The 20574-nt window shown below is 34.1% G+C and overlaps 1 protein-coding gene across 13 annotated transcripts in view; it reads right to left on the bottom strand.

Annotated features, from left to right (window-relative positions):
• Positions 1-20574, bottom strand: part of PTPN13 (protein tyrosine phosphatase non-receptor type 13) — a 178684-nt gene that overhangs the window by 157313 nt on the left and 797 nt on the right. The gene's annotated exons all lie outside the window — the stretch shown is intronic.

Raw genomic sequence — 20574 nt, 5'->3', positions numbered from 1 at the left:
CCTGGTAACATTCTTTGTCCTGTGATCTACTTTGTTTGATATTAATACAGCCAGTTCTCTTTTAATGAGCGTTAACATGGTATATCTTTTCCATCCTTTTACTTTTAACCATGATTGCATATAGTTTGCTCTTGATTTTTTAATACAATCTGACAAGCTCTGCCTTTTTAATTAGGGTGTATAAGCCATTTAATATGATTATTGATATAGTTGGATTTATTGTTTTGCTATTTGTTTTTTATTTGTCCTGTTTTTCCTCCCACCCCTTTTTTTCTTTTCCTGCCTTTAGATTAACAATGATTTTTATGATTCCATTTTATCTCTTTAGTTAGCTTTTAGCTATAACTCTGTTATTTTACTTATTGCTATACAATTTAGGTTTATTTATTTATTTAATGGAAGTATGGGGGATTGAACCCAGGACCTCATGCATGCTAAGCACACGCTCTTACCACTAAGCTATACCCTCCCCCCATTGCTATACAATTTATAGTACATATCTTTAACTTATTCCAGTCTACCATCACATGATATTATATCATTTCATACAAGAACTCACAATTGTATACAGTTGACCCTTGAACAACACAGGGATTAGGGGCACTGACCTTCTGTGCAGTTGAAAATCTGTGTATAACTTAGCCCTCCATATCCACAGATTCAATCAGCTGCAGATCGCATAGTGCCATTGTATTTACATGAAAAATTTGCATGTAAGTGGACCTATGTGGTTCAAATCTGTGTTGTTCAAGGGTGAACTGTACTTCCATTTCCCTCCTCTTAACCTTTGTGCTATTGCCATGCATTTTACTTTTACTTGTGTTATAAATTCCATACTACATTATTATTTTTGCTTAAAAATCAATTACCTTTAAAAAGAAAAGGAAAAGTTTATTGCACATAAGAAATTACAAGCACATTAAAAAAAAAGTACCAATCTTTATCTATAGGTATTTTTAAACCACTCCCATGTAACTTCAACACTGTTATTCTTGGTACAAATAAAAACATTTTTTTTTTACAGTTAGCTGATCTTGTAAGTAAAGTCATAAAATGTTACAACTATTATTTAAAAATGAAAGTGAAAAATTATTAAATATCTTAAGACTGTAGTCTAACTAACTGGTGAGAGACCTGGCTGAAGTGATATAAGAGCCGGCTCTCTGCACAGAGAGATTCATCACCTCTCTGGACAGACAAGGGTATGCTTTCCCCCTTGCATAACTCCAGAGGGCACATTCTGAACTATGTGAAGCTAAAAACAGACATCCAAACTCATTGGCTCCCATATCTGTGTAAATGTTATATTTAAAAAATATTAGATAAAAAGTATGAGAGTTAAAGCTGCCACGTTGAGTGTTCTTGACCATTCAACTAGGATAATCTGTGATACATACAAAAGGAATTGATGATATCTGCCAAGCTGTCTGCCAGCATCTCTTTCCTTCCTCTTTGACTCTTTACTTGATCTTCTCTAACCTGTGGTCAAATGTCCTATCCTATTTGCTCCTTTCCTGGGAAGGCAGTGTAAAGAAATGGTAAAGTACCTAAGCTTTAGAGTCAGACAGAATGAGTTTAAGTCCTTGCTCATTCATTTAACAGTTGTGTAATCTTGGCAAGTTATTTCACCCTCCTATAGCCTACTTTCCTCATTTGTAATAGGAAAATAATGATGGTACTTAAGAAAAGGGTTGCTAGATGGATTAAATGAAATGATATAAGTAAAACTCTCTGCCCAAGCTAAGTGCTCAAAATGTTAGCCATTAATGTTTCAGTATTGAATTTTGGGGGATTCTTAAAGAGTAGGCCTATTAGTCTACTTTTCTCAGCCTTTTATAGATTACCTTTTAAACACATTTAAATATTTTTTAAAAACCTGTACTTTCTACTGTAGTTAGCATTTTCACTTGGTATCTATTTGGTATCACTTCTTTTCTGCCTGAAGGGCTTCAACATTTCTGCTGGGATGAATTCTTTCAGCTACCATACCTCTGTAGAAGCCTATTTCACTTCATTTTTAGAAGATTTTCATTGGGTAGAGAAATTCTAGGTTGACAGTTTCTTTCAGCACCTTAACGAAGTTGTTGCACTGTCTTCTTGTTTGCACTCTTTCTGACAAGAAGTACACTGCCATCCTTATCTTTGTTCCTCTTTTTTTCTTTGGCTGCCTTTAAGATTGTCTCTTTATCACAGGTTTTGAACAGCTTGAACATGATGTACCTTGGTGTAACTGTCTTCATGTTCCTCACGCTTGGCGTTCATTAAGATTCTGAATCTGTGTGTTTAGAGTTTTCATCAAATTTGGAAAAGCTTCAGCCATTATTTATTCAAATATTTTTTTCATCATGGCCTTCTTTCTTCCCTCCTTTAGGGACTCAAATTTCAGGTATATTAGGCCACTTGAAGTTATCCCACAATTCACTGGTGTTTTGTTTATTTTTTAAAATTATTTTCCTCTGTGTTTCATTTTGAATAATTTTACAGGTATGTCTTCGAGTTACTAATCTTTTCTCCTGTAACGTTTAATCTGCCATTAATCCCATCCCACGTATTTTTCATCTCAGACATTATAGTTATCATATTTAGTAGCTCATTCTGTTGCTACTAACTTTTGCACATATGGAATACACTTATAAAATCATTTTAATGTATTTATCTGCTAATTCTAACCTCTCTGTCCGTTCTGAGTCAGTTTGATTGATTTATATTCTCATCATAGATTGTATTTCCCTGCTTCTTTGCACGCCTGGAAATTTTGTATTGGATGCCATATTGTCAATTTCACCATGTTGGATATAGAGTATGTTTATAAATATTCTTGAGTTTTGCTTGAGGTGAAGGTAAATTATTTGAAAACTTTTAAGTTTGATCCTTTTGGGTCTAGCTTTTAAGATTTGTTATTCTGGCCCAGAGCAATGCTCAGTCTAGGGCTCATTTTGGGTGCAAGATTCTTCTGTGTACTCTACCTAATGTCCTGTGAATCTTGAGGTTTTCCAGTCTGGTTTGTGGAAATAGGCACTATTTCCAGCCCTGCTGGAATACACAAATATTGTTCCCTCTAATCTTTTTGTATGGTTCCTTTACAGCTCAGGAAGTTTCCCCACATGCATGTGTGTACTGAGTACTCAGCTGAATATGAAAGGGACCCTCTAGATCCCTGGGGTTCCTTCTCTGTGCTGTTCTTGCCTCTCCACTACTCTGTCCTGTTAACTCTAGCTGCCTTAGTCTCCCTAGACTTTTCAGCAATATGCCCTGAATTCAGGGTGTCTACCATTCTCCGTCTGGTTTCCTATTCCTTGCACCACAGCCTAGAAACTCTCTCAGGTTAGTAAGCTAAGCCATCGTAAGGTTCACCTTGTTTCCAGCTCTCAAGGATATCACTCTTTCATTGCCTGATGTCCAGTGTCTTGAAAATTGTTGTTTCTAATACTTTATACAATTTTAGTTGTCAGATAAATCTTGTCCCTGTTACTCCATCTTGGCTAGAAGCAGAAGTTTTGCTGGTTTATTATGTTTATTTCTCTGTATTAAACCACTGTAAATGGCATCTCAGTTCAATTATCCCTGATGGATTGGGGTCAAATCTTACGTGGTTATGAGGCTGCCCCTTTAGATTGTTACTGTGTGAGTCTTTTCACTAACTGCCTTAAAGGCAGTCATTCTTCTGTTTAAAAAGCACATTTGAAAGAAACAGTATGAAGGCTAAGGAATTTTAATGCTGTGGAGAAGAATGTCTAGAAGTTTGTGTGGCTAAGTAAGTCACAAAGTAATTTTCATTCTATAGAGCTTCTATAAGAAGGATTTTTCTTTTAGAACTCTCGCAAATGAAAAGAACATTCATGGGGGGAGTATGGAGATACTGAATGTACAGGCAGGAGAAAGGAAGGAAGAATGACAGACCTTGAGAAAGAAAGGGGTTGAGAATGAAATGTTTCTAAGAAATATCATGGAAACCAAGTCTTTGATACATTTACACACGAGACATTGTCCTCTACATATTTTAAGAAACAGTCTTGTTCTTTTCTTTCTTCCTACGCAAAAATCCAATGTTTACTTAACTAATATGCTAAAGTGAAATATCAATCAAAGCAGACAGCTGGAAGCATTATTATCATTATTATCTTTTAATAAATGTCAAAACAAAATATGGTAAGTTCATACAAGTGTAAGGTAGTTAAGATAATCTAGGGCAGAGGTTGCCCAGGGGATTTACTTGGCCTGCAGACAAGTGGTGTTTGGCCTATAAAGCAATGACCCACATCATTATTTTACAAAAGTGTGAATTTGTGTCCAGTATCTATTAACAGGAAGACTTCACAAATTGGAGAGATTTCATATAAAAATCTTGGGAAAAAAAGGAGATGTAGCAGCACTCAAAGTGGGAAGCAGATGCTCCCTTTAGCTACAGTCTGAGCCCTTTAGTTCGGCACAACTGTCCATCATTCATTATTGTTTTCCTCTCCCCGCAACTACCTCTGGCCCTTCCTGCCCCTGCAGGTATTTAAGCTACCGACACCTGATCCAGGGAACATATTCTATTTCAACAAATTAACTTGTATTTTTTTAACTTAGAGAACAAATATAAAAAAGCTTGACCAAAATATTTTTTTTTAAAGGAGAGAGAGGATTCCTAGAAAGATACATTGCAAAGAGTACTTAGTTTTCTACCAATTGTAGGATAGCTGTATCTAGGGCACATTTTTAAAAACTATAGATTCCTGGGGATCTAGACAGTATTCCAAAATGTTTATTTTTAACCAATAATTCAGATATAGCTCATGTTTGGAAACTACAATCTACCCTACCTGTTGCCTCTGTTTCAAAAGGTACACATAGAAGTAAGCATAATTGCAGAGAGCTGAAACAATATTACTAAAAAATTATGCTCTGGCACACTTTTCCTCCCAATGCACTCTATTTAAGCAGGAAAAAAAATCTGAACTTTAGGTATACAGTCTGAGTAACTCCATATTTAGTCTTCAGTTTTCATGCTTCAACCAAGAAAACCAGAAGAGCAAGCATGCTAAAAAAAAAAAAAAAACTGCTATATATCAAGCATCTATGTAACAAAAATTTCTATGTTTTAGGGTTTCTTTCTAACTCAGTGCTCCATAGGAGAACTGAAATAGCTCGAAGTTCCCCTTCCAACTGTAAATTGACCCAATTTCAACTGTACCAAATATTTATCAACTAATTTCAACCGAATAAACAAAATAGTGTATTAGTGGTAAGACATTCAAGTTTGCTTCTACTACTGATTTCTAACTGGTAATAAAAGAATGGGGATTAACAGGTCAAAAGTGTAAGAAATATTTGACTAATGAGGTAATTTGAGGGGGAAAGAAACAAAAACCAGAAAAATAAAGATATATTGTTAAATATATTAAAAAGGAGGACTTTGTATAAATTATTTTCAAAAACAAAGAACTTTTTACCATAATAAGAGGGTGTATGTAAAGTTTCACTCTAAGGAAGACTAAAACATCTGTCTGGCATATCATTCATTACTGTTTCCTCCTGTGTCTGGTGACAGGACTGAAAGTGAAGGCTAACAAAAGAGCACCCACAGGAGACGTGGAGATAGGAACAGAAAGACGACTTGCTTTTCAATCTGTGTACTGCTCAATCTTGCACAATATACGTCTCATCTATTCTAAAAAATAAGATACTTACAAATAAGAATAGAAACTTCATCTGCTATAACAAAGTCTGCACAACTCACCCTTTCAGAGAGCAACAAAACTGTTTACTCAACAAAAAACCCTGCATGATCATGTTACTATTTGCATGAAAACAGTATACAATTCTTAAGTGGGAAAAAAAAGGATGTGAAGACAGTTAAGGGAAAGAGTTAAATACTGATTTTATGTTTCAGAGAGCTCTAGGATACAAATTCTGCTTCTGTAAATAAGAGCAAATGTCGACTAATTTATACTGTGAATGAATTTTAAAACCTATGATAAACTAAAATTTAGAAACTTTTGTAGTTCTCCTATCGGGCACTTTTTATACCACCACATATAAAGCACGCAAGCCTACTGAAAGAGTTGATTCAAAGGAGAAAAAAAGAAACTTTGTTAGCAGTCACCGCAATCACCAACAGTTCGGGGCTCTGTAAATACAGCTGTCAACAAAACCAAAGGGCGATTTTTAAGTGCACTAAGAATGGAATGGAGAGTTGGTCATAAACTATTCTTAATGACCACACCTTAATAAGATCATTACTTCTAACCCTGAACTAAAAGTTACAAATGATTTTCACTATTAAAATATCTAGTGTGTAGCAATAAAGTACACAGTTGTTGGAACAGACTACCTAGATTCAAAATGCTGGCTCTTCCACTTAATCATTTATAATTATTTTGGGCAAATTAATCTAACTCTACCTCAGTTTCCTTATCTGAAAAAAATGGGAGATATTAGCAGTATCTACGTTAAGATTGTTTTGAGAAATTAATTTTTTAGTAAACAGCATATTTTATAAGTGTGTATTATCATTATAATTATCAAAACATCCTTGAAAAAAATGATCCAGCATCAACTACATCTTCTAGTTCATCTAAAGCACTGGCTAAGATAACTTGATGTATTACAATCAGTAAGCCCCTTCCAAATTAAAAAGAAAGCCTTCAGGCAAAATATCATAATCTATTTCTCAATTCAGCAGAATAGCTTCTATTTTAATTCTTCATAATCTAATCTTTCTACTCTAAAACAGGTTGATTTTCCTTTATACATCACCATGTTGGGCCTACTTGTTTTTTTCTGGCCTTTTTACATTGAAAATTTTCATAAAAAGTAAAGTAAAACAAAAACTATGACTATAATCATGCTTTATTTACTAAGCTTTATCTTTTTTCTATTTAACATTATATTTCCATGTAATAAACAACCTCTCATCAACTAATTTTTGATGATCACAAAATTCCATGATGAGGATTTAGCATACTTAAAACCATTCCTCCTCTGTAAACTATTTGCGTTGTTTCCAATTTCATACCTTTGCAAATAATGCTGTGATGAGCACTGAAACACTTTAAAAACATTTTCAAAAGGACAGTTTTTTACCTTTACCCAACAGTTTATAGGAACTTAATGCTAGGAAGACCACAAGTTAGTAGGGGGAGACCTTGGGGAGAAAAAAGCTGAAAAGAAAATACACTACCATCTCAAGAACAACATGTTTTTAAATATAAACAACTCCATAAACTTAGATTCCAACATAGACTGTGGAGTTCTCTTCCACATTTTCTATGTAAATTGAGGTACTTTTTTGCCTCTCCTTGATATTCCTTGTGTTAAAAGATACTAAAGGAGAAGTTACGGTTAAGATAATTGACTGTGGAATCAGACAGACATGGATCAAAATCCCTGCTCCACTACCAACTAGCTGTGTGATCTATGGCAACTCACTAAGCCTCTCTAAGCCTCAGTTTTCTCACCTGCAAAATAAGAAAGCTAACATCTATCTTATAGATTTCTTATAAAGATTACTAATATCTTATTTTAAATTCTTAAAATAGTGCCTAGCATGTAGTAAATACACAAACAGTATCTTGTCATTAGAACTATTTTCACTTTTCATTTAGGTTACTTGAAAGATATCATAAACATATACATGTGTGGTTTGTGTATACATTATTGGCTTAATTTACAGAGTATGACGGCACTGGTGCATAGTTATAAACCGCTGCCCCATATAATTGGCCTTTAAAACACTATTCAGTGGGTGGGAGGTAGAGCTCAGTGGTAGAGCGTGTGCTTGCCGTGCATGAGGTCCTGGGTTTAACTGCCAGTGCTTCCGTTAAGGGGAAAAAAATACATTTTTTTTTTAAATTAAAAAAAAAAATGTTCAGTCTAAAAAGCTAACTCTTAAAATACAGAGATATAAAAACCTTTATAATGTCCCTTATTAGCATAGAAAAAGAGGATTTAAATAAATTTTTAAAAGATTAAATAATAGTTTTAAGGGAATCATAAATATGAATTTTGTAGTTTATAGCATATATCATGTTTCTCTTTAGACAATAAGAAACTCTTGATTAAGTCTCTTTCACATGATGAGGTCAAATATATTTAAAAGGATTGTAAGTGAACCAGGAGTAATTTATAAGCTAGAGTAACATTATTTCCTCTAGTTTTTTTTTTTTTTTTCTTAGAACTATTTGGTAATACAAAAAACAGAAGAGGAAAATGCATCAGCCACCATTACGGACACTTTATTAATCAGGGCAATGGTGGTTAATCTTTTAGATGATATGGCCAGCCAAGATATTATTTTTATAGGCCTACAGTGAATTTGGCTGTTACTTAACAATCAACTAAGTGACTTTAGACAATCAAATATTTGTAGATAGCCAAGAAGTTTTGTATATGTTGTTTCAGGATTCAAAAAATATATCAAGTCCTGAGTTGGTAAAGTACTAAATATATTTTTGAATTTTACTTTTTAAACAATCACACTTGGTATAGCAGATAAAACATTAATCTGAATTAAAAATTTAATGAGGTTCATTTCAAAACTTTTTAAGGATTGATATCTGTCAGGTACAATGCTAACTTCTAAGAGGATAGAAAATTCTTTTGTAGCCAACGCAATTTGCAGAAGAGATTCCCAATTAACTTAAAATTGTGAATCCTAGTGATAACTAATAATAAGTAAGTATAAAGGCTAACAGTAAAGTCACACTAGTAGCAAATAAAAAACCCAACTACTGAAGCACAATATTAAACAATAGGATGAGACTTTAACACTTTTTTCTGAATTTATAGTGCAGATGGCTCCTTTTAAAGACAATCCCCAATTCCAGATTAAGTGTATCAAGCAGTAACTAATCCACACATCATTTTCAACTGAACAAACATCACACACATTTTAAAGTCAAGATCCCTGGTCAGCTTGTTCTAACAAGTGGCAGAAAGCAGCAAATAATAAATATCTTCGATTTGATCAATAGTTGGATTACTGAGCAAATTCAGAAAGTGCTGAGTAAAATCACTTTCCATTTCAACCAATCTTCCCAGCCTCGTTGAGGTTTCCTTATTACTCTAGGCCCCATATCTTACTTGATTGCAACAATCCCTGTACCTTACTCTTCATTTTCTGCAGATGTGGGTTTAGGCCATCACTGTTCAAATTTTCAAATTTAAAGTCATAAGGCCTATAAATCCTTTATCATCTCCCATTACTTTCCCAGTAGTGATGATTTCTAACCTTTACATCTCTCGTCAAACCTCCAATTCTCCACCTCTAACAAATCATACTCAAAAGCTTGCCTCTTCTGACAGCAAACTGTCTGCAGATAATGGCATTAAGCGCAAATTCCCTTACAGAACCTTATTTTCATTTCTATTCATCAACAGGCCCACATCTATCTTTGTAACATTCCCTTCCATTTTACAGAAAAAAGCTGCTCTTCTTATGACCAAAGCTAACGACTCTACCTAGAGCTCATTCTTTCCCATCCAGACAGAGCCTCATGAAAGGAGATTACTCCTTTGCACACTTTCTGGAATTTTAAATCTCTTAATCTCATAGAATCTGTTCTTTCACCATATCCAATCTAATAAATTTTTCTCACCCATGAAATCTCCTAGATCATCCAAATCTCACCTATTTTGCCAACAAATACCATCCTGTTTGCCAACTTCCTTTCTATTCCTGTCCTTTTCAGTATAGTAAGATGGCTGTTTTAAGGTACTAACACTCTACTGATCACACTGTTCTTTTTCTTCCACTCTTCTTTCATCGTCTTTCTTTGCTTCCTATGGCATCTGCTGCTGTTGGTCAAGTACTCCTCAACAGACTCTCCTAATGTGCTGTCTTTCACATTATACTTTCTTAGTTCTTTTACTCTTTAGACACTTCCTTTTCTGTTCCCCTACTCTTCTCATTTTCACATGCCATCTTCAGCACTTCTTTTTAACACTTCCTCCCTCCTGAATTGACTCACTTGTATCTTTTATTCTGCTCTATGACACACCATGCTCATTCCCAAGCATCTAATAATGCCCTCAAGACAGCTCAAGCTCTGCCCAAGTGAATCCTTTGATCAACCTACACTTTTTTTCCTTAAAACTTTTACTGTGCTTGTTCATTGTTTTGTAAAACACATATGGTTTCCTATCTTTCCTATCTGTGTTTTTCTTTAACCTAGACTTTAAGTTTTTTGGTAGGAACCATTTTCATTTTATTTTGCACTGTTTTTCAATATATAGAAAACAATCCTGAACATAGAGTAGTCAGTCAAATACTTTACAGTTGTATAATTAATTTAGATAAGAAACATAAGACATTACAATAAAAATTAATTTGTATTCCTTGTAAAACATTCATACTGGTGCTATTTTAACTGAAGTCAAAATCCTGTGGGTATTTTTTTCTACCAATTTCCATATTTTCACACATTCAACGGAACATGGAAGATCTGTCCACCTTATTTCCTTTAAGATGTCAACCATTTTAGTTTTAAAGTGACCTATATGTAGCTACTACGTCTAAAAAGACTTTACCTGTAAAACATCTGCACAATGTATATTAGAGGCTAAAATCTGAGTGAATAAGGAGATAAGTCATTCTTTTTTCTCGGTATAATTAATCAGGTTTCTTAGGTTGCTGTTTTGCCCAATATATATAGATGAAAATGGAAGTGAAAGGTAAAGAATTCTTGTAAACTGAATCCATGGGCTGTGCCCAATCATTTCATATTTGTAATGAGTCAGAAATAAAGCTCATGGAACCTTATGAGGTAGATATTATTACTTCCATTTTACAGATCAGACACAGACAAATAAAATTACCTATCCAAAATGACTCAAATTACCTATCCAAAATGACTCTAGTTACTAAAAGAGCTAAAATGCAAACCAAGGTCAACCTAAATTCAAAATCTGTACCCTTTCCTCTATACTATGCTTCTAAATTTATGTTTGAGTGTGAATAACAAATCATGGCACTACCTAGATTTAGTTTTCAAAAAAGCTAAACATCTAAGAAGATATAAATATATTAATTTTGTCGCATTAAAGGTTAACAACAACTCAATTTAATATTTAATAGTAGGTTAAATACTGATTTTTAAAAATTACATGCATGATACATATTTATTGTAAGGAATTAGGTTATCAAACAATGCAAAGTACTAAACAGTCCTAATGGCTGTGAGCCTCCACAGAGTATAAATCCAGTTTCTTAATTATTTTCTAGGGTCAAGACACTTTAATTAGCATAATTTGTGTGCTAGATATCAAGTGGTAAGTTGATAAAAACCAAGCCCACCGCCCAAACCTAGCATAGGGTCTATAATTTATCCCTATGTACAACAACTAAATTTTATTAACTGGAAACAAACAGAGATCAGATGTTAGGATACCTGGAGAAAACAGTAATTGGATCCCCAATATCTACCTTCTTCAGTTACTTTTGGGACAGCCAAGTGCCCAGCAAAAAACAATTTCCAGCATCCCTTAATGTTGGATGGCCAACATAAGCAGTCACTGGGTAAGGCTTTGAAGAAAATTCTTTAAAAGGATCTGACTCAGCTGGAAGGCACACCTTTTTGTGCCACTTCCTCCATTTCTTTCATATTCTGTCTGCCTAGAAGGACAACACTTTGAACAGAATGCTAGCAGCCATTTTGTAACCATGTGGCCATCTTGAGGATGAAAACCATGCATTAAAGAGGTGGAGAAGAAAAAAAAGATGTCCAGGTTCACTGCCATGTCTTGAAACAGCCATGCCATCTCTGGAGTATTACATCTGGACTTTATATTAGAGAAAAATAAATCTCTGTCTTCTCTAGGCCTTTGTTATGCTAGGTCTCTTGTACTAGCAACCCAATGCGATTTTTAATTGGAAGAGGTAAAACAAATAATTCATTGTAGGGACTAGAATAGGGCTGAGTACAAAGAATAGTTCCCAAATCAGTGCCCCTATTATGAGAGATGCTAAGAGATATCCTATAAATTCTGTGGTCAAATAAATAAATGAAAATGATACACAGCTGGCGCTCTGTAACCACAGGTTCCACAATCACAGATTCAATCAACCTGGAATGGAAAATATATGGGGGAAAAAATTCCAGAAAGTTCCAAAAAGCAATACTTGAATTTGCTCCTGGGCATAGATCCAGAGGGAACCCTAATTCAAAAAGACACCTCCACCCCAATGTTCATGGCAGCACTATTTACAGTTGCCAAGACATGGAAACAACCTAAATTTCCATCGATAGATGACTGGATAAAGAAGTTGTGGTATACTTACACAATGGAATACTACTTAGCCATAAAAAATGATAAAATAATGCCATTTGCAGCAACATGGATAGCACTGGAGAATGTCATTCTAAGTGAAGTAAGCCAGAAAGAGAAAGAAAAATACCATATGATATCCCTCATATGTGGAATCTGAAAAAAAAAAGGATGAACTTACATATAAAACAGAAACAGATACACAGACATAGAATACAGACTTGTGGTGGCCAACAGGGAGAGGGTTGGGAAGGGATAAGCTGGGAGTTCGAGATTTCAGATACTGACTGGTATATATAAAATAAACAAGTTTATACTGTATAGCACAGGGAAATATACTCAATATCTTGTAGTAGCTTATGGTGAAAAGAATATGAAAATGAATATATGTATATTCATGTGTGACTGAAGAATTGTGCTGTACACACAGAAATTGACACAACATTGTAAACTGAATATACCTCAATAAAAAAAAAAGGAAAGGTTAAAAAAAAAAAAAAAACCCTGAATTTGCTGCATACCGGCAACTATTTACATAGTATTTACATTGTGTTAGATACTATAAGTAATCTAGAGATGATTTAAAGTATATGGGAAGATTTGCCTGGGTAATATATGCAAATGCTACATACTCCATTTTATATAAGGGACTTGAACATCCTCAGATTTTATATTCATGGGAGTCCTAGAATCAATCCCCTGGAGAATACCAAGGGACAACTGTATATGTTATCATCTTGGAGATTCATAGGTATATTAGTATATTCAAGGTTCTAAAAGTGCACACAGTATCAGTTAGGACAAATGTCTACAAATACTTACTAAAGAAGTTTAGGTTATGTTACACAACATTTACTCTCAGGGGCACAGCAATGTAAGATTCACAAATATTAAGTAATACCACTGTTTATGAGACTGTGAACATGTACATTTAAATATACTAGAATTTATGTATCTGAGAGTGTTACTTTCAAAATAGACATTTTGGGTGGATACATACCCTTGTCCTCAAACACAGTTTTATCAGTGACATTTCTGGGACTCTCCTTTCTAATCAGGTTTGTAGTCATATTTTAAAAATCACTCCTTTTACTTTATAACCATTTTTCATTTTAGTTGAAAGCATTAAATTCTCCTTAATCCTTATTATATACTCCTTAATCACTCACCTTTCTATAACGTGAATATATTATTTAATTGAATCAAACCCACTATCAAAGAAGAGATGTACCACTAAAAAGGATCTTCAAAACAGCGTGCTATATGCTCTAAAAATAACTCCAAAACAGGAGATACAGTGTTCTAAAAATGAATGGTCTGGAGAGGATGACATTTCTACAAGTTTCATGAAGTGTGCATGAAAATCAGGTACAGGTTACATATATCAATGAGTTCAAGTAACAGGTGAAAGAAAAATAAATATGGAGCCCAAGGAACAAAGTAGGGCCATAAACTTTGAAACAAAAGAACATATTTAAGTTTATATATTACTTTTACCCAGTGTTAAAAAAAAAACTTGTTATAAATAAAAATATACCAAAAACAATAATAGCTAATATTTATTATATACTTAGTATGCATTAAGTATCGCTCTAAGTGCTTTACATGTATTAATTTATTTAGTCCTTACAACAATTCCATAAAAGAGGCCTGGTTATTATCCTTATTTTGAAGATGAGAAAAATTAAGCACAGTAAAAATTTGCACAAGATCATAGAGCCTGTATATCAGAGTCAGAAATTAAAACCTAGGCAGACTGGCTTGAGTCTCTGCCCTAAATCCCATGCTATACTGTCTCTCTAAATCAGACAGGAGTAGTCAACACCATGCACAGCTGCATCTAAAAACAATTCATATATATTCAGTTCAGTACCCACCTATTTGTAAAGTTTTCACATATTATTTAATTTTTATCTTCACATCTGTTCTGTGTCGATATATCCTGTCAACAGATTGCTTTACCTGGCATGAACTCAGATGAATGAAGATATGTGGCCATAGACTATTCCATTTACCTGCTGTTTTGGAAATGTGTCCTCTCTACGTATCACCAGTGCCTAGTAGAGCACCTGGCACTGTATAGGAATTTGATGTACACTTACTAAGTAAAGAACAATTAAAAAGGGAGCTGGCCATGAGAATGTGGTTAGATGAGACAGGGTTCACCATTACTGCTACTAGAAAATCACTCAACTGGTTTGGTTCACCAACAGTGACTCTTTAATATCCCTTTAGGTGGAAGAACAGTATTATCTATTTTTTAATTAAATCTCAGTATCTCAATACAATCTTAAAACATCTTTGAAGTTAGATGAGGTCTTGATGTACTAACATAGAACACTGAGAAAGAATCAAATGAAATCTTATTTAAAAAACATAGTTCGGTTTGGTCTTCAGTTACACAACAAATGTGATATATTGTGTGACCATATTAAAGTATTTTATTTAAAAATTGAAGGAAATTCCTACTAAATTTTAATAATGTAAAATAATATGGTCTAGATTTTTTCAATGTAACTTTAAGAATTATAGAACTAGGAAGGATATGTTGACTTGAATTATAACTAAAATAGCAATATTGCCAGGTAGTATATAATAACACATATCCTATTTGCTATTTATTTCTATACACCTCAAAGCAGTGCCAGAATTTCAAAGCTCTGACTGAGCACAACTGAATGGTATATAACCACAATACAGTTTCAGCTAGTTTAGATTTGATAATTGGATATTCCTCAACTAAATTATATTTATTACATATATTTTTAAGGTATCAGCTTTCTTAAATCTAAGAGGTTCTTGTTTATCATTTTTAACTGAAGTATAGTTGATCAGTTTTTTAAAAAAAACACTTATTTCAGCATTCATGAAGTGCAATTATAAGGATACGTTAGCTTTTGTAAATTTTCGGAGTACTCAGAAAACTGAGGTATGCTACATTTGAATCATTGCCTGAAGGTCCTTCCTTTATGTATAGAAACTAGTGTCAGAATAAAATCAAAATAGGTTGTGTAGAGAATGAATTTAACCAATTATGTTTAGATAATCCCATGAAATTACATCTCAGCACAAGTCAAGAATATGAAAGACACTGAGGGGGGAATGAATTTATCACTCAAAATCTTACAATAAGGGAAACTCTTGTGTCAAAATACTGATTATTTCTTTTTAGTTCAAAAACTAGATTACACTATATTTTCTGGAAGATATATTTGACTAAGATTTACAATAAATAATCCCTTAATAGTTTAAGTGTTCATTTGAAAAAGTATACTTTTCTAGAAAAAGCGCTTAATATATCATCAGTGCTAAAAGTAACTAAGTTTCTTAAAACGGTTCCTTCCTTTTAAAAAATTCCCAGGCTATATCCTTCTTCCAAACAAACAAACAAAAAACAAACAAAAACCCCCTAAACCCCACCAGCTTTGAATATTTTTAACATATTCTCAGGTTATAGAATCATTCTATCCTTAATTTAAATTATTCAACAAGAATAGCTCATTTTTGTTCCACAACTGCACAAGAACAAAAAGGAAAAGCATTAAAATATGAAAATGATATTGTAAACAAAATATTCCATCAGACATCCTTTCGATAAAATAACTCTCAACATTCTGGATCAAATTGGTCTGAACTGAGTAGGTGAAAAAGCATGTGTTTACATAAAAAGAAATACAGCATCTACCAATAAGGAAAGAAAAAAAAAAACAAAGAAGGAATACCTTTAATTAAAAATACTTTGTTTCCATTTCTATCCATTTTAATGTGTTTCTACTCAGAACATATTAACCCAATAAAGAAAACTTTTGACCTTTTTTAGGTCTGTTAAGGAGGGGGTGCAGCTGAGATAAACTACAGGGCAGTTTCTTCTAAGCTGTGCATCAGTGGTTAACAAGTGACAAACACTATTAAAATTCATGACATAATCTTAGCTTCTAATCATCTCAAACTGTTTAGGATCCTCATTTTTGCTGAAGGGGATGCTTTCTTGTGGGAAGAAATAAAGTTTCTCATGTATCTGTATGTTCATGTTAAAACTAATAAGACGGTTTTCTGTTGGAGTTAAATTATATCATAGGACAGCTAAGAGTCTATTTGTAAGAGAAAAAAAAAAAAAAAAAAGAACCTTCTCCAGATAGAAAAACTCTGAGTCAAATCCTAACACATAAGTTGAAGTGATGAGCTTCTCTATTTCCTGAAACCACCATAGTACAAGAGCAACGAAGCCGCTGGTTAGATTCCGAGCGTACTGATATAAACAGAAGGACAACTCAAGTTTCTCCTCTCAGTTAACTCTGAAAAGGAAAACCTCACAATTTGATACAAGCAATTGAGGAAAGAGGTAATATAAGCATCAAAAAAGTGATATTTCTCCTCTTAAAAAAACTATCAAAAATACATAATTTTAAATTATAAGTCTGAAGGAAATTACTATATATATACACGTATCATATATATATCATTTCAGATGATGAGAAATTGGAATACAAATTTTAAAACCTCTAGGTTTTTCTGATGATAGAAATGTTCTGTATCTCAGCTCTTCGATACAGTAGCTAATGGCCACAAGTGACTACTGAGCACTTAAAATGTGCCTAGTGGGAATAAGGAACTGAATTTTAAATTGCATCTAATTAAAATTCATTTAAATTTAACCGCATGTGCAGCTGTAAGGAACTGGAGGGAAATATCTATACCTTAAATTCTGATTCAAATAATAAAAATCCTGTAGATGGGCATATACATAGATGCTTCTGAGATGTATTTTATTTTTTTAAATTCTTGTGATTTATGTAAAGGAAAGGACTTTACAACATAAAAATGATGCTGTGTTTGTGGGAATCAAGTTTTTTACATTCACCTTCTAGAGAGGACTAGATTATTAGTTCACAAGTTGGCTCCATGTTGTAATTTATTAGGGAACTTCTAAAAATATGGTTGTCTGGGTCTCACCACCAAAGTTCTGGTTTAATTGGTCTAAACTGAGTTCTGAGCATAAAGATTTTTAAAAGCTCCCCAGGTGATTCTAACATGCAGCCAATGTATCACTAAACTAGAAAGAAAAACTCTTTTATTAAGCATAGATGCAGTATGCAACCAAGGACATTTCTTTGCTGGTCACCAAAGAGGGCCTTTCAACAACCCAGATTCAAGTCAAAACCCCTAAGGGCTAATATGAGTTACAGGTTCTGAACATTCAGGAATGATTCGAGTGTACAATGATAAGTTTTTGCTATTACTGACTGTTGTTCAATTATGTAAAAGAGATTAGAAAGGAAGGAAATAAACTATGAGTGTCAATTTTTACTTGCCGCCTTTGTGTATATTATTTCATTTCATCCTCAAAATATCTTGGGAGGTAGATACTATTAAATTATTTACAGATGTGGAAAGTAAACTTAAAGACGTTCTCTAGGATTTGGACACACGTTTCTGAGACAGTAAAGTAAACATTCTTTATACTACAGTAGAATTCTCTCTGAGAAAGTTTGTTTCAGTAAATTCTCACACTGGAATCAAAGAAAAAAAAGAAAAAAAGAAAAACCAAGGTTCAATGGTGGAGCACAGGATAAGTCAAAAAACGCTTAAACAGGTGCTTAAACCAGTTCCTGTTCCTGCATTTCCTCAGCACCTGATAGCAAACTCCGGGAAAAATATGTTCATCTGTGGTTCAGATCTACAGTGGTCTCAACATTAGACCATTCAGGAGTTGCTGCCTTTTTATTCTAAGAAGTTAAACAGTTGGTCTCCTACTGCCTTCACAGCTATTAGCTATACTTGTACATTCTTTGGACAGGATAGAACAGGATGCTTATTCATAGTGCCTTTGACACTAAAACAGAAATAAGGCAGGAGTCTTAAAGATGTTTTCATTTTGCCCCCTAGACTCACAGGATTGCTAGAATTGTTCCTCCTGGAGCAGTTTACAGATCACAGTTTTGATGTGACATATTTACAGCACGTATGTAACTTTAACTTAGACCACTGAATGTCATATTAACTTACTTGCTAAAAACTTTTAAAACCCAGTTCCTGAGTTGTTCAACTCATCTTAATTTTCAAATTAAGAGAAGCTCTCAGAGAAAAAAATGGGAAGAGCAGAGCAACAGACCCTTACCCTTCCCATCAGCATTAATCCTTCTGAGAGCCAATATCCTCTCTCCTTGTTCAGGCCCTTACCTTGTAAAGGGACATTAACTCAAATGAGACACACTTGGTTACATCAGAGACCTGACAGGAGAAAACCTTCCATTCACCATTCTAATTAATGGTACAGACTTCTTCAAAGCATTTTCCAAAATAAGAATATGTTGACAGGAGAAACTTCTACCTCCTACATGCACTGGCAGGAGTATGGTCGTGTTTCCTTCCCATTTCAATGGCTTTTAATTACAATTTAATTAGACCACAAACAATGTTTCATAGTTTATTTAAAAATTACAAACTCTGTCAAAGAAGCAGCAGCAGTGGCAGCAGCATACCCCAGTAGTCCCTGTCTCTAAGTATATTTGGTCTGGGCAATAAGATGAGCTGGAAAAATAATACATCCTCGATTGATATAAGCCACACTGATGCTTTTCCAATCCTTAACCTATTAAAAGTAGAATAAGGCAAGTATTTAATCTGTTTTTCTTAATAAAAAAATACATAATTCCATACCTACCATCTACCAAAAGCAACTGATTAGCCAATTTTTACATCCACTTCCTCCATTTGAGGCATGCCTCCAGAAAAACGCAATGTAAGTTTTATAACTTCTGAGTAGTTGCAGATACTAACCACTATATATAAAATAGATAAACAACAAGTTTATATGTACAGCACAAGGAACTATATTCAATATCTTGTAGTAACTTTTGGTTAAAAGATTATTTATGTTCCTATATGACTGAAGTATTGTGCTGTACACCAGAAATTGACACACTGTAAACTGACCATATTTCAATTAAAAAATAAATTTAAAAAAACCAACAACTTTTGACCATTATCATAGTACCAAAATCTGTCCTTTAAATCAACACTGGTTCTAATGGTTTGTGTATGTCTTACTTGTGACATGAAAAGCTATAAATATTTTTAGATGCTGGTAGTCACCCTCTGAAAAATAAGTAGACTTTATATGCAAGGAAAAGTTTTGGTGGGACAAATGTAAATTCAAAGACAAACCTACATATTGGTTAAAAAAAAAAAAAAGAAAAAGCCATAATATTCTAATTGTAGAAGTGAAAGACACTGCAAATTAGTTCCTCTTCTTAATAACCCCTAGATATTTTTTCTATTTTTAATTCCATCTTCCATTCTACCATCTCTCCCACACATACTCCCACAAAGTCTCTAGAACATCAAAGTTAGAACACAATGTTATTAAGAAAAAAGTATAATAAATTTAAGATTGGATGATAAAGCAATTCGCCTCTGTATGACCTTCTGAATCAATATGTGCATGAATTTAATAAATAATGCTCCTAATTATATTAACACAAGAAATACTTTGTACCATAGCCACAACCAATGCGAATGAAGCAAGTTTTCACTTTGATCCTGCCAACTCAGTCATCAAGAATTTGGGAAAATACCAACATTTGTTTCATAATACAGCGACTTCTTTTTTTTCCCCATCCTTTTGCAAACCCGGTAGACATAAATTTTAAAATCTTTCTAACTAGTTACTTGCTCCCTTCAACCCACTGATCAGGTGTCCTACATTTTGTTTAGGTCCCCGCCTTGAAAACAAACCCGATTGCCCCATTTTCTGAGAAGTAAGCTCAGCTTTAAGCAGCTCCCTATGAAGTCACCGCGTTTGTTGTTTCAAAGATGCAATTAAGCGAAAATGACACAAGGCTGTCGAAGAGACTAGTTGAAGTGTATGGTGTCGATCATATATGTGTAAGGCCAATGAAACTTGTATTGCTGTAAATCTATTTTAGTGGTAATATTTCTCCCCATCCCCCCTTCTCCAATACATTCACAACAGAGGGAATTTAAACTTCGTAAAAACTTCTTGACTTTACCAAACTTTCGGTACTACAGTCGCACGTAAGGGCAAGGGTGTGTGTGTGTGTGTGTGTGTGTGTGTGTGTCTTGGAAGGGTGGCAGTTAACTCGAGCACGCAGAGAAAAGCAATAAAAGAGTTTGCATCAGGCAGTGTCTCTCCCTCTGCCCCCTCTTTCCCACCACCCCACCCCCTCTTCCCCGAGCCCTTACATATACAAATTCTTCTGGGCGGCCTCTAACCACACCATGTCCACAGTCATTTACAGAAATTAGAAACAGACTCCGGGAGCCTTTCCTTTAGCACGCAAAGAGCAGAGCTGTAGCAGCATG

Source organism: Vicugna pacos, chromosome 2, assembly GCF_048564905.1.
Source record: "Vicugna pacos chromosome 2, VicPac4, whole genome shotgun sequence".
NCBI classification, from domain to species: domain Eukaryota; kingdom Metazoa; phylum Chordata; class Mammalia; order Artiodactyla; family Camelidae; genus Vicugna; species Vicugna pacos.
The sequence above is the reverse complement of the archived record's forward strand: the minus strand, read 5'-3'. Positions and strand labels throughout refer to the sequence as shown.